Consider the following 13,435-nt stretch of genomic DNA (forward strand, 5'->3'; position numbering starts at 1 on the left):
GCTGGCCTGTGGCACAACACAGGGAACGGCTTTGAAGTGACTGCTACCATGTCATTACTATGCATCTATTCACATATCGAAGATGGCTGCTTCGCCAGAAGTAGGGCACACACGGAGAAGAGCAGTCAAGCGCTATGTTTCTTAAAACAGTGATTGATAGTGAGCGTATTGACTCTTAGTACTTTCCAGATTGGAGACGTCTCGTGGCCTTTTTGTACTACATGGCAGCGTTTCTGGGCATTTGATCTGCAGATCAGGGAAAACCCTTCTGCCTCATTAACTTTTATTGGAAATCGTGCATCTTTTACATCCGCTCTTTAAAATAATGGTTATTTTGATAATTGCTGAAAATAGCAGGCGTGGGGGACAATTCATTAGCGTGTGTCATTTGGGTTGATAGTTTTAGTGAAACTATTTAAATAAGATGCTACACACTTTAAAAGGATTGAGATTTCTCAATGGCATGCTAGTCTGTAAACTATTTTGAAAATGATTGAGCTATTTTACTGTAGAATATTTGGTGAAAAATTAATTTTTGACAGATGAATTTTCCTGTTTACTTTAAAAAAGAAAAAAAAGTAAACAGGGGCCACCTACTGATGACATCATCTATCTGCACTGAGGGCCACTGTGATGGCTTGAACTCGGTGCAGTCTGATTAAAACAACTCATATCAGTACCAAATTTATTTTTACTTTAAAAAAGTTTGTATTTGGAAAAAATCTCATGGAAACTTATTCTAGTCGCTGTTTGTAAAACCAAGAAAAAAAAGAGAGGCTTTTTGTGTCTTTCTATTTCCTTCCAGGGCATGTTAATAGAGTGTGGTGTTAAATTAATGAGCACAAGTTACACAATAATATGTTTGCCACTTCTAAAATTGGCTCTGACTTAAGTGCTGCCAAAATCTACGGTATATTAAAGTGTTTTCATTATTAAGTTTGTCTCCAGTTTGTTTTGAATCATGCAAACAATTTGTCCATAAAGATGGATATTCTATTCCACTTATTTAAAAACATACTTGATTGAATAGTGGTGCTACTTCTATAGCATGTATAAATAGTACAGTCTGTGCAGCCAGGCCATGTGTAAAATTCAGGCTTTGATTTTTTTTTTTCAAGTGTGGATGAAAATGTCATACATTTTATATTAGGGTGATAGCTTTACCAGATCTAGTCTAACATGTATGTCTGTTGTGTTGCACTCCAGCAAGCAGTTGTTGTTGTTTTTTAAACTGGCTGCAGGCAGCAGATTGTCAGTCCTGTGACTACACCATACTTGATGCAAATGAGAGCAAGCAGTGAAAACATATAGCAGGTGCACCTCCTCATGCAATCTTCCTCTGGTTGGGTGTTCCGCCAAAAACAGATGCTCTGATGAAGGCTTATGTGCCAAAATACGTTAGCCTGATGTAAGCCTTTGTAAATAAATTGTTATAGTTGAGGTTATGTCTTCCTCTGAGTTGGAGTGTTGCCATTTCAGGGTTGTCTCTGTAGACCCAGTGGAAGTGAAATGACAATGAATGGCAAAGAAATGCCTCATCCACTGTTTCCAACATTCCAACTGCTCATATGAGTGACTCACATTTAGGAATTATCAATTTGAAGCCAATACCAGTTTACAAATACCAATCTCTTTCAAATACTAACAATCAGTCCAGTCAAGACAAAGACAGAAAATGACAGGATTCATCTTTTCCATTGACATCCATCAGCTCTACGATCAACGAAGCAAACATGACCAAGAACTGCCCAAATTTAGTTGCATATGCAGATTTTAATGTACAGATTTGAATTAAACATTATTTACTTAACGATAAATTGAGTAAACGATTCAAAAGAAACGATTTAGTTATTACATGCATGAACTATGTGTATAACATTCATTAGAAATTGCAAAATCTCCTTAATTAACTTTTAAATTACAAATAAAAAGAAAATCTGACGTCTCTGTCTTAAGTAAATTTCCACCGGGTCATTCCACCTTTGAAATGCTTTACATTCAGACATTTTATATCTGTAAAAAAATGGATTAACATTTTTTTGAGCCACCTGTAATTATATGATCTATTTTGGTTTTGATTGTTTGGATATTTGGTGACAGCATACTTTCCTCTAGACGCCTGTGAATGCACTAGAGTGGGCGGAACAAGTTTTAAAGTGTGAGCATCCCAGACAGAGAGGATCTATGTTTCACCCTTCAGCCAGGGAGCTGCAGTCCATCATGTCTTGATATTTCCTACATCAGTCAGCTACTTCTGTCCACTTCTGTGACACAACTGCTGACGACCTTCAGCTCATGAGATTCGAGGAAGAGTTTTTAATTTGGCTCCATGCTGGACACTAGCTGTGGCTGGAAACAGCCAGATCAACACCCCTGTCTGAAGTAATGAAAAGTTGCTTGAAGCTGTAGATTGTTGGGAAAACACATTTTCAGAGATATGAGATTTGAACATAAAACCAGTTAGTAAAAAAAAAAAAAGACCGAAACTAAACAAAAAAACAATAAACCGAGACAAAAATTGCACCTATTCCAGATTTTGATTGAGGAATTACATTTTATCTCCCATTAGTTATTATTCTTATTCTTATTCTTATTCTTATTCTTATTCTTATTCTTATTCTTGTTATTATTATTATTATTATTATTATTATTATTATTATTATTATTATTAAATGAGAGAAAAGATAAATTACCTATAAACTAATGCATCAGCTATAAATGGTCCATGTTTCTCTTCTTTTTCATTATTGGTCGTCTTGGATTGCAGCTGTAGGATGTAACTCTTCACAAATTGCCCATAGTCATAGAGCTGAGTCATAGACCACAACCCCCATATAACCCGAATGATGCATTAAGTAGATTTAGATCCAGAAGGCTTACCAGAGCATTGCAGACCCAGCTAAGGAAGTATAATTTATTTTTGATTTTCTTCAAGCACACTTACCCATTTTTAATCATTCTACTTCTATTGTTTTGATTGTTAGAATGTAAAATTCCTGAGATATGAAAGACCAGAAAGGGCATGTGTGTTTTACTTTACCTTGATTATCCACATGAGGTCTTCAGAATGTATTTCAGTAACATTTAGCTTTTGAGACACTTGAATCTCTCGATGCAGTGACATTTTATTTAGCATCGTTTGCCAATATTAGCATGCTTCCTTACTGCTGATGAGTTTTACCTTTCTAAGTTGCTGATATTTCTTTGATGCAATTGTTTTGTATTTTTTTTTAGAAGGAAATTCCATGGTAGAAAATGGATGAATGCCTTTTAGAGAAACAGTTTCCAGGTGATACACGATTACCCAGAAAAATATGTAATTTTATGCAAATTTTATTCCATTTTAAAATGAGCTACTTGTATTATTATCTTCAAGTTAGCAAGCCTGTCCTGGTAGAAAGCAGAAAATCCCATTAGGGACATTTGACATGGTCTGAGGTGGCATGTTAAGCTTCAGGAATCTGGAATAGTAGAAATGGTTCAATAAAGAGGCGTTTGAGTATTCTGGTCAAGCTGATGGCTTCTTTGCTGGTTTTTTATATTAGGTTGTCAGTTTCTTTGTACCAATTACAGATTTCCTGCTTTGTCATATTTGATGATATTCTCTAAAATAGGTTGCTCTGATTGATAATGAAATGCAGTGCATATTGTTGAGAGAATTATCTCTGACTTCCCAGAAAGCACTTTAGAATTTTCAGGAACCCAGAGATTTCTGCAAAAAAAGCTGGAAACTCATGGTGGAAGGCTGCTGTACATGTGCGAAGACACGCACCACACAGAACTGTCAGGTTAGTGATAGCTAACACACCAGTCTCCTTGACTGTGACTGGCTCAAAGAGAGACTGTACTGAATTGGCAAAATATCAAGTGCAGCACTATAATCCAAAGATACCGTCAAGTCTTCAAGAAGGAGCTGGGAACCCTCAATGGTTTTAAAGTGAAGATGCACATCGATCCAGGGGCCACCTCATACTGTAGGAGGTCCTGTTTAAGCTTTATTTTGTGCAGGGAAAGGTATAGGAAGAGATGGAGCGCTGACTGGGGATAATTGGGCCAGTGCGCTTTTCCGTACAGGTAGGATCCACTGTATCAATACCGACTGGAAAAAAAAAAAAGACACAGGCCACGGCTGCAGCCTCTGCAGCCAGACAATTAATTCACTAACTGATTACTACTATTCAAAAACAGAGGGGAATGAATCATCGGCAAAATCATCTGTTGAGCCCCTCCAAAGAACACAGTGGGCCCCCCTAGGACTATGGTTCTGATGGCATGAGCCAATTCCCAGTAACTAAAAAGCCATTGTGCAGCAATACGTCTCACATTTGTCAAGAATATTTTATAGCAGAGCATCTGACTAACCTGCATCGCGTGCTGAAGAGCCTTTTAGAAACTGGCCTGGGCCTCAGAAGCGGAAGACAAAATCAGCCTCAAAGAGGTCACCAGCACTAGAGTAGCATTTGAGCTCGGCTCTTTGAAAAGCTTTGAAAGCTCTAAAGGGAATCGTGCTCTTCCACTCAATGTAGCTGTGTGTTTTCTATGATGCAGATATTGGGATGCAATGCAGTGCCTTTATAGGATGGTACGTAGACCTCCTATAAACCTTGATGTGAACACCATAAATATGTGAGTTTTTGCAGTGAAAGCTATTGCATGTATGACCTCAGTTAATATAAAGAACTGGGCTCTCAATGGGTTTATGCACAGGAAGTGATTGCTAATACAGTTGCACTTGGCCTCTTACTTCTGCTTTACGCATCTGCCATAAAGTCACACGACTCCATCCTGTCCTGTAAGTTTATTGTTAATAGACAAAACGCTCTGCCTGAAAAATGGATAAACCGTTTAGGGGACCAGAAATGTTGAACCCACTGGGACGTGTACCAGATCAAAGAGCACTTCCAGTTGAAACCTCTCCTATGTCCTTTTGCATGTCTGCTGGTCTAACATAAAGATGCTTTGTCAAAGAATGGCTTCACAGCCTCCTTTTGACAGTCCAGGTTATTTCAAGGATAGCACCAACTTGGACTTGAAGTCTCTCCATTTGTTCATTTATCTGCTCCAGAAATTGTGGACGTGAAGAAAAAATTTATTGATGAGTCCATCACAACAAGCTGTTTGCAAACCATGGCCTGCTCAGCACTGCACAGGCGATGGGGCAGCATTCACCAGGGACCTGTATAGTGAATAAATGGAACAGAATGGCATTTGCTATGTAGCGACAGGCTCCTTTTGCACCAGCCCTGATGGTTTAGCAGAGCAAGCACTTCAGACAGTGAAAAAGGTTCAAAGTGAAAACGGTGGCCTGCTCCTCGTAGTTATCCAAACCCGGAGGGGCCCTGTCTCATTTATTCTCAGGGCTGCCAATAAATTGCACCGAAATTGAATAGAATATATACATTTGAATAAAGAGCTCTGTGTCGAGCAGACCGCACTGAGCATGCTCTGAGACATTGTTCATTACAGTTCGCTTTACTTTGCTAGTTTGTGATCATAACTAATGTTTGTGAAATTAAATGTACTCTTTGGGTTAACAAAGATTAACCAAATTAATACTGTGTATGTAACAATAGTAAGAAAATCAGTACCTGATGAATTCATTTTATATAGTGGTAAAGACAGATGCACTTCTTTGTGATTCATCCTGAGCATGTTTATGGTAAGCTGTAATATGACTTTTCATGTTTGTATATGTCAGCAATACTCTTCTGTATTATCTCTCTTAGTTTGCATGCTAACTATAGTACATCTGTTGTCTTAAGCCTTCAGCGTTGATAATAGGTCTTTACAAATGTTGTGAACACTGAAGAAAAGACACTGTATTCTTCCTGTTGATGTCTGACTAAGTTCAGGATGATTGATGTAAATAACAGTATTTGTTTGCATGCAGCACTTCAGTAGTTTATGCATAAATATGCAGTTAAATGTGGTGCAGACAGACTTTGTAATTATATATATATCAAAAATGTGCATTCAAGTAGTGCTGATCATGAGGAGTATAAAGTGAGGTTGAAAGCTCCACTACTAAATATAGTTGAAAAATGTCCAGGGGGTATTCTTAGGCAAGCACTTTTGAAATGATGACTTTGGGATGAGCTTGTAATCATAGAGAGAGAACGGGATTTTATATGTCGGCTATGCTTTTGCATGTTAGGCTAATGTTGTTTTACAGGACACTGATTCACACCAAACACGATATTTGACACAACAATGTCGGCTGAGATTGATTTGAGCACAAAATTTAGAAGTATTGTATCGTTAGATGAGAGGTGACACACAGAAAACTGTCGTGGATGATGTCCAACATAGATCATAATTCTTAAAATGTGCACACAGAAAAATACAACATCCTTTAAATGCATCATAATGGCATCAAAATGTGTTTTAAATAGATTTTTAATTCATTTTAACATTTTTTTTCTCCTGTGTGCTACAGAAAAACCAATGAAATACTTGGTTAACTGTTTGAGCAGATTTTTACAGGCTAAACAGATGAGTTACAGTAATTCAAGTGAAACTGTGAAGAAGTCATTTTTTGGCTTCATTTTTCTCATTATTAATGAAAAGTTTAAAATATTGTCAATATTTATCACAGTCTGGAAAGTCAAATGTACATTATTCAACAAACAAAAATAATTTCTATCACAACTGAATTGCTGCCTGTGAACATGATGTATGGCAGTTTGGGTGTGTGACATACATACATCATTTCACGTTTAATGTGTACAGATTGCTCTAGAAGTTGGATTTGTAGTGTAAGCAGAGTTGGATCTACTCAGCGTCTTTGCAGTGGTAGTTGATTATGTCAGCATTTACATCATCTTTCTCTCTTTCCTATAGCGAACACGGAAAATAATTTAGATTATCAGCACAAATACAGTTCTCTGATGCTTTCCTAAGCTATTTTCCTTCCTTACTTTGTCCTTGTCTGGTGTAATAAACAGTGATACTGACTTAGTGTGTATTAAATAGTGTTCTGTCAGTTGTGCAGCAGAGAGAAAATGAATTTCGCTGAGCGTATTGTAGATGTGCATAAACACGATGACAAAGAAACTGGAGAGCCTGTAAATGTCTAGCAGAAGGTGTCGTACTGGGGTAATTTATGAAGTGTTGTCAATGGGTGGAAATAGCCCTGCAGATTTTAGAGACTGTTTAGAATTACAAGCAAGGATCTGTGATTATTTTGCTCAAATAAAGGGGTCCGGATTGGGAAAAGTTTCTTCACTCGGGTCTCTTTCAAACAGAAAGGACAGAAAACAAAGTGTCCTAGAGGAAGGAGGGGTTTATGGGACAGTTTGGTTACCATCTCATTTGTATAACATAACATTGGCTAAGAGGAACTTGTTGCAGTAGTGTGTTGATCCTATGATGAACTGGGGAGCTGTCCAGAGTACACCCCACCTCTCAGACAATGCTAGCTGGGATAGGCCAGGTTGACATAGGATAATTTATCTTTTCTAGATTTTTTCTATACATTTATATACTGTAATCAGGTTTTCTTTCTTTATGTTTCTGCAGTATTGCATTAAGTGTGGTTACAGGCTGTACGACATCAACCATCTTCATGAAGGAAACTCACAATTGACAAAATTCAAAAGAATGAGACGTGTTGTTGAAGAAAATTCTTTTATTGGGACATTTAAATGCAACCCCCACATTTAAACCCCCCCCCCCCACCAAAGTATGGCTGCTCAGGTTTCTCTACCACAATGCTGTTGTCTTCCAGGTCTTCATAAAGACTGGGATGACCCATCACAGTATAGTGTAAAGGAATTCATCTCAAGCTTTTCGCCTGAAGACGCATCAGCTTACATTCTGCAGCGTAATGGTCTCACAGCCTAAGAGGCATTGATGGGTGCCCAGACCACAGGAATGTGAGACTAACGGCAGCGCAGCTCATGACTGAATGCACCTGAGCGCCGTTCTGATGCGACTCTATCCCAGCTCAGCCTGCAGCCATGTCGTCCGTCCGGTCACCTGCCCGTTTACCACACGCAACTGATCTCATTTCACGTTGAACCAAATGAGTCCCAGCTGCAACCTGATCTTGTTTGTAATGGAAAAGCAGTAAATGTAGCGGCAAAACTGCAGATCAGTCGCAGTGAAACTGGTGAGCAGAACAGACACTTAATTCACCAAATATAATAGAATGAGCCCAGACATATGAGTAAAGGCTGGATCTGCAGCACTTTAGATACCGCTCCTAATGCACCGTGCTGCACATTTTGTAAGGCTACTCTTGTCTTGTCAGATGGCAGACTCAATGCTTTTAACATATGTGTGCAGCTATATAAAGAAACCCCTTACCACACTATAGAGCTAACCACTGTAAGCATCACTAGTGATTGATTTGTGCTGGACTTGAGCCGCAACCTGCATCTTCAACCATTAACTTATATAGAGCAGCATATCTTTCAAGCTTGCCGGACATTTTTGCAATGCTGCGGACGGTTTCTTATTCACGGCTCTGTCACATGTCAAATGGCAGGTTGCTTTGCATTGGGGCTGATAGCGCGGGCAGTTGTAAGTCAGTTTCAAAGTAACGCCAATTCAGCGGAAAAAAAGGAATGTGTTGCCAGATTCCCAGAATGAATGTTGGGGCACGTAGAAGTGATATGTATCCTGATGAAGAGTGAACGCCCGGTGATTTATTTCAGAGAAAACACAGGAAAAAATGCTCAAGCTGGGCGGTTTTCCCTTTTCCCTTCGCTTAGATTTTCTATTTGAATTAAATGAGGTGTGCATGTAGGCGGGCAGAGGGGGGGCAAGGGTGGGGAGAGATAGCATGCAATAGAAAGGACATACTTCATCTTCCTATTCAAAGTGTTGTTTTCAGCAACTTTGAAATGAAGGAGAAAAATGCTGATAGAATTGCACCAGAATGGATCGCAGTGGACTGCAAAAGTACAAAACCCCGGGTCAGACGTTGGTGAGGAATTCTGCATGCGGGGCATTATTTCCCCCCCTTTTTGACTCTCCTCTTAAGGTCCCCGGTGGCTCACTTTTTGAATGTGCAATGATTGATAGGAGGTGTTCCCTTGACGGGGGGGGGGGGGGGTCACGATTGGCTCACCAAGGACACGATGCAGCTCTCCAATTGTTTCACATATAAACAAGGAAAGAAATGTCATTTACAGCATCTGGAGATGGATGCTGTCATCCTCGCTACCACCAAACACACTTTCATCATTGAACTCCAGCAGCAGGACATATAACACGGTTTTTGACATAAAACAGAACGACTTTCTGGTCCTCCAGAAACATAAATCTAGATTTTATCGCAGGTTTAAGCTGAACTGATCAACTTAATGCAGCCTTTGTGCATTTTATACCAGAATCTAACTGGGTTTCACCAACAAACCAGACTCACAACAGGCATTTTAAAGTTAATGTACTGCGACATTTCTATGGTTGTGTTGATTTTGCGAATATCCGACATATGATCTGTTCTTACAATGTTAGACTCAGGACAAAACCAAGACATGCAATATTGAGCTTTGTCATCACGTGGAGTAAAGAACTGGAGTAGCTGGCTACTTGCTGGCACTGGTTTTTATGTGCATGCTTTCAAAAGATGATCCATTATTTGGCTGTACTCACTCAATCATCACTTTCGATCAAAGATAAAAACCTGTTTTTTCTTCCAGATCACAAAAAGTCGGCCCATGTGCGATCTTTGCAGCATGTGTCAGACATCTGCTCTATGCGTTTATCTACTGAAACTTCCACTGGATTACCTCCACGCGTAACATGCAAAGTGCTCATTTAGTTCATAATTTATACTGTCTGGTCTCCGTTAAATGCAGAGGAACCCATTTGGAACAGAGCAGTCAATTTTGCTTATAAGGTCAGAGAGCTCTACCGTTCAAATATAGATGTATGAATTCAAGTGACTGATGAGCTTCGTTTGCAACACCTTCTTTTCTGTCTTTGAACGCACCCTGACACGCCGTCACTTTTCCTTTTGATTTCAGTTTTCTCACTTTCACACAAGTCTATTTTGTTTTCCTAACTTTACATTTATGCTTTTGATATGCTGTTTTTTTTGTGGTTTTTTTAGTGTTTTAGAGTCTGTCATTTATGCAGCCTCTTCGACTTTTGTTTGTCATTCCGTTTCTCCGTTTCTTTGAGGCGATATGTTTAATGGAAGTTTCTTTTTTTATCTCGCCTGCACAATGTTACCTTCTCTGTTACTTTGGTGTAGGATTTCATGTCTAATTATATAAAACTCTACACTCTAGATGGCAGTGCAGGTGAAGCAAAGACTAAGTGCTGAGTTTCACCACAGCAGGTCATAATGTATGTTTTTTGTAAAAGCAACCTCCAGGTAGCTGGTTAAAGTTTAATTTTTAGAGGCTGTAAGAAAAAAGACAGAAGCTGAGATAAAAAAAATAAATCATTGTTTGTGTCTTAACCTCAAAGCTTTTCATGTTTAGATTTATGTTTGTTATTCATTTTATCTTTCAGCACTGTAATGTCGTCTTAGACAAGAATGGAAAGAATCAGGGGCAATTTAAAACCAATTTGTCAAAATGGCAGCCAACAACATGATCTGCTTCACGCACAGTGGAGTTGGTGTCGCGGTCACAAATTAATATATTAATAAAGAATTCATGAACGCTACTCTCTAGAGACATATTAGCCATGATCGTTGGGCAGGATCGCCATGCAATTACCAGAAGTTAATGTAATTATGCAGGGAGCGTCTTCAGGGCTGAAGTAAATATGATTTACTGCTCTTCAAAAAAAAGTACAAGATGTTTTTCCTGAAAAAATATCAAGCACCATGGAGGTAATGACATTGATTAAATGTCAATGTTCGACTTGCTGAATCATTAAAGCCTGTGAGTAAATAAAATATAAGTTGGATGGTAAAAGACTATTAAATGAATAATAGAGTTCTTTAGCCAATAACTTTCCTAATGGCTTCAGGATAAATCCTTCAGGAAGCACATTCTGTCCACAAGTGTCTACAGCGTTTGGACACGTATCTCTTTTCTTTTTAAATGTATTGTTACCTTGTATGGTTGAACAATATTTTACTGTATTAGTACCTGATTACACCAAATACACTATCTTTAATGGAACTAAACCCACAGCCGTAACTCATTCTTCATGGGATTGTAATTGATGAGTTTGAAAGTTAGCCAGTAACACGAGTGGCATTTCATAAGTCACTGACAAAATCTGCATCTGTAAGTGGGAAGCATTGTTCACATGCAGCTTTTTAGTGTGGAATCTGAGTCGGCTTCATATATCAGGCGCTAGGTTTGTGACAGGATAGGACGATAAGATGAGGCCACCTTTACTTATCCTCTGTCTCTCTGGCTTCCTGTGATGTACTGCTTCTGCTCTCCTGCTCTCCCTCATCATTTTCCCGTGCTGTCTTCTCTGTCCTTTTTCACTCCTCGTGCGAGAGCTGCTTTAAAGATTTCCCTTTATTCAACAGCTATCACTAATCGTCCCCAGCAGCGATGCCTCCTTAGAAATAACATTAATGATTTTGAGCAGCAAACAAGTTCATTTTGACCAAATTAATTTTACATCAACAATATGAGGAAATATTAACTGAACCAGTGTAAGTTGGGGAAAAAGTTGATTCAGAACTAACTCATCAACAATATTTGAATTGGAAGCATAATAATCACATCTAATTGGTTCACAGACATAAAAAGTGATCATTGCCAGTGATCATTGCTTTTAGAGAGGAATCTTTTGTTGTTGTTGTTGTTTTCTGAAATCTGGTCTGAATTCCTGTGTTATGTATTGTTTTTTTAAGAATAAAGTTAGACTTATAAAGACTCCAGTTTAAATGGCTGATGTTTGAAATATATGATACTATCGCATAGAAGGCCTTGAGAAAAACATTAAGCGAAACTGGAGACTAAATTGCTGTGTGAAGTCCTACATTTCCAGTTCGCCTGATGGGCAGTAAAACTGAACAGCAAATCATATTTGCAGACGCCGAAACATCTAGTATGTTTATGCTCAAATATCATTTCCATTCTCCCTTTGATAACTGCTGAACTGGACACATTTTGTTCACAAACTTTCTGCTTTATGTGCCTGGTCATCACCATCATTCCCTTAACCTGCTGTACAAAACCTTCATTGTGGTGAAATTCTCTACTGTTTGCACCAAAAAATAAGAAGTAAATTTATGGGAAATACACAATGTTGTATATTGCAAGGAAATAACAGCAGGGCAGGTATTTCTTACTTTTTTACAGATGAGAAGCAGATTTTTTTTATTTGCGGTGGGTTGGAACCGAGACAATCGCACAGACATTTTGTGCAGTTTTAAAATCTTTTTGAATATTCATTAAGGCATGGTGGCTCAGTGCCGCCTCATGGAAACAAGTTTCTGGGTTGAGATCTGCCAATCTGTTCAAAGCTCTTTCAGCGTGAGGTTCACATGCTTGCTCAGAGACTGCGTGGGTTTCCTCCGGCTGCTCCAGTTTCCTCCCACAGTCCAGAGACGTGCTGGTTAGGTCAGCTGGAAACTCTAAATCGCCCCTAGGTATGAATGTGTTTGTCAGTCTACGTATCTGTTAGACAAAAAGACTCATGAGGAAAATGCAAGAATATTGATCATAATGTAAGATTGATGTTAATAAGCAATATATGATTTTTTACCCCCCCCCTCCAAATCAAAGGAGGAAAAAACAGTTACCCTTGTCCTTACAGAAAGAGGGAGGGTTTCTACACCTCTTGAGAAATAAAACCGCTGGACAGAATCTAATGAAATTTGTCAAATGCTTTTTAAGGGTGTGCGCCTCACAGTCACTTTCTTCCATTTGCTTCGTGTCAGTTCATTATTATGGTCTATCCACATCAGTACCGATTGAGTTTTTCCAGTAGCGGGGGCATCTGTGTCCTTGGACACAAAATATCTATTTGTTTTTTATTGAAATGGTTGCATGAGAGCAGGAGCCATTGAAACAAAAGCAAACAGAGACTCAACTGGATAAATCATCATGCTCTTCTTGCAACACTGTAGGGAAAATGCTGCACAGTTGCTATGGAACCCTCTGTTGCTAGGCAATGGGTTGATTATCATAGTTTTTCTTATATGAGGGAGAGTGATGTTTACTTTTTTGTCCAGCAAATTTGTTTTCAGTACTGACAGGATCTGTGGAATAACATGACAACGCCACCCTGGCTGTGAATGGAATTTATCCAGTTTGAGATGTTTACACTGACATTTGTGTAATAGTGAGTGTTAACACCCTCTGCATTTGCATGAAATCTTCATGAAAGACTATGACGTTGGGGGGAAGAGCAGTGCTCCTCCATCCTGTGTCTCGTATACAAAACCATAGCAAGCTTCTTTTTTTGGAGCCTCTTTAGTCAGATTTCATCAGCCAATGAGGCGGAATGAGATGTCTCCTCGTCTGCTGAAAACCCCTTCCTCTCAGCGCCAGTATAGAATCAA

The 13,435-nt window shown here is 38.8% G+C and overlaps 1 protein-coding gene across 1 annotated transcript in view; it reads left to right on the top strand.

Annotated features, from left to right (window-relative positions):
* The window catches only part of gabrb4 (gamma-aminobutyric acid type A receptor subunit beta4), a 42,696-nt gene that overhangs the window by 2,306 nt on the left and 26,955 nt on the right, over nt 1-13,435 (top strand). The gene's annotated exons all lie outside the window — the stretch shown is intronic.

Source organism: Antennarius striatus, chromosome 13 (assembly GCF_040054535.1).
Source record: "Antennarius striatus isolate MH-2024 chromosome 13, ASM4005453v1, whole genome shotgun sequence".
In the NCBI taxonomy this organism is placed as follows: domain Eukaryota; kingdom Metazoa; phylum Chordata; class Actinopteri; order Lophiiformes; family Antennariidae; genus Antennarius; species Antennarius striatus.